The sequence below is a fragment of the Mixophyes fleayi genome, chromosome 7 (genome assembly GCF_038048845.1).
Source record: "Mixophyes fleayi isolate aMixFle1 chromosome 7, aMixFle1.hap1, whole genome shotgun sequence".
Classification (NCBI taxonomy): Eukaryota; Metazoa; Chordata; class Amphibia; order Anura; family Limnodynastidae; genus Mixophyes; species Mixophyes fleayi.
The window spans coordinates 48,525,264-48,527,936 of record NC_134408.1 but is presented as its reverse complement, the minus strand read 5'-3'; positions in this window follow the sequence as shown (position 1 = coordinate 48,527,936).

The window sequence follows — 2,673 nt, the reverse complement described above, 5'->3', positions numbered from 1 at the left end:
TCTCTGTCTCCTTACTTGTGTGACCTGTGAATCTAGTGAGCTTTGGTTCCAACCCTGCTGTCCTCACAGCAGCTTTAGCATTTACTACTAACACTTTGAAGCCACATCTCTATGCTTTCTTTATGTTATAATGGTGCATAAGTATACACGCTTGTTACTCCAGACGTAAACATAGAGCATATGAAAGTGATGTACAGATTCTTGAGATGCGTCCGACTGAATGTATGCACGTAAATGCTCTCTTTTATGTGCTAATAGTTTCCTGCTTATGTTCCTGCGCAAATGTGTCCAACTCTACATGAACAGTATGCAATACCATGCACATGCATGAGCTTGTACACAATAAACTGAACTGTATGTGCACTTTTGACCATACTCAGGCAGACCTCTACTGTTTGAACATCAGATTGGATGTGGATCTTTACACTTTGAATTGACTAGATGTGGATGTCTTCATTCTGGACCAAAGGCGAGTACAAACTTGCCACATTGACACACCAATTTTTTAATACTATAATCTCATCAGCTACATTGTGAAGTGTACTGTGATGTCTTTCCCGAGATTATAAAGTGGCGTAACATTCCCATTTGTTGATTATTATTATTTTTTTTTTATTTTTTTTTATTTCAGTAGTGCAAGCTACAGGAACCAAATAAAAACGAACTGCTCTATTATGGCAGGACCATTAAAGAGGGAGGACGGGAGAGGAACTCTGCATGCCACAGTGGGTTATATTGAGTAGGGCAGGGAATGGAGGCAAGTTATGGCAGTATCTAGGAGCCCTCCAACGGCATACTGGTTAATAATTTGGTAGGTAATAAATATCCCATTACTCCTGAATATTACTCTGCCTATTGCTAGAGGCTGGGTTTGAATTGTGTAACTAATATATTGTTTAATATATTATATGTATATACCCAAAGAAAAGAGTATTAAATTGCATCACACAGATTTGCTATATATTGAGCCTAAGTGGTTTGAGATGGACCCAGCTTGTAAGCAGGGCCGGATTAAGGGAATGGAGGCCCCTGGGCTAAGGCGGCCTCCATTCCCCCGTGAGGGTCCCCCGCCCCCCGTGATCCGAGCTGCCCGCGCCTCCCCCCGTGATCCGAGCTGCCAGCGCCTCCCAGTGGCGGATCCAGGATCCTAGCAGACACTTGCTGCCGTTATTTATATTGGCTTAATGATCATATTCACTGTATTTCTTTTGATAATTTTCGTACACTGTATATTGTATGTTCATATTTATCTGTTTTTATATATGTATCTTTTCTAATGTATGCATGCAAATTTAATATTTATCTATACCATCTCATTTCCTTTCGCCACTTTGGAAAGTGCTATCTACCATACTGCCCTGGAAAATGTGATCATGCAGATCCCTATCCACATGACTCCACATACAAAGTCCACCCAGGACTCCATGGAAACAAATTAAAATATTATTACTTACTATGAGAAATGTTTACATATAGATAGTCGATTTGACAAGAGAGTGTTACTGCTTTAATTAATTATATTTACCACTAGCAGTGGAGGTAACACACAGGGTGCAATTGTCTGCAGACTGATGCACAGGAGATACTGGAAACAGGATGCCATGGTCTGTGAGGCGTTACCACTAGACAGCGGAGATGACATACAGGATGCAATTGTCTGCACAGGAGATTCTGGAAACAGAATGCAAAAACGGAGGGACAAGCAGAGGTCAAAACCAGGAAGTCAAACAAGGATAATTCACAGGAGAACCAGCAGAGGTCAAGGCAATAGATGAACTGGCAAAGGCTTCTGAGACAGGAAGGTTTATATAGGCCAGGGACAGGTGCTAAGCATCCAGGAGAAATGAGCTCTAGCAGGTAGAAGAGAGGTCCAAGTACCACAGTTGCCCCTTTGATGAAATAGTGAAACTGCAAGCTGGAAACCTATAAATGCAAAAGTCCAGCATAGCTCTTGGCAGACAGGAGCTGCAGGAGGCAGATTGGGGCACATTACTAATTTGTGTTGAGCGAGACAGGGACGGATTCTCCCAGGCCAACCTCTGTTTTCTGGTGCATAAAAGGGATTCAAGTTACCAGCTGAATATATCATGAGATTGATCCAGATTGATGCACATAAACGCTATTAGTACAGTATAAATTGTTGCCCTATATCAATCTTGGACCTCTACAATATAATTTTTTCTTACTAAATGTATTTACCATTGGTATGAATTGTTGTCCTCTATGAATTTTGGACCTGTGTACAGTACACACAGTACTATTCAGTCCTGGGTGCTACGTTTAAAGGTGGGCACTAAGTAACCAAGGCAGAACAGAGGATATCCAGGAGAGCTGAGTACAACTGCTATTTTCACGGACGTATAAACTTGGTCCATAGTTGCAACAACTATTGTACTGTGCTGTGATTCTTGGGAGGAATTCAGTAAGGTGCAGAGTGCTTCCCCAATGTGGATCTTTGCATCCTTTGTGTTTTAGCTAAAGAAAACTTTTACTATTGTTGCCATCTATCACTTTTGGACCTTAATGTGGTCTTCACAAATTATATCACCATGTGTACAGTATTAACATTTCAGTAGTTGTCGGACAAGTTTAGACAACATCGCTGTCCTTGACTACAGTACAGCATGTACTATACCAAGGTTACAAAACCTGATACACTTCAAATGCTGCATT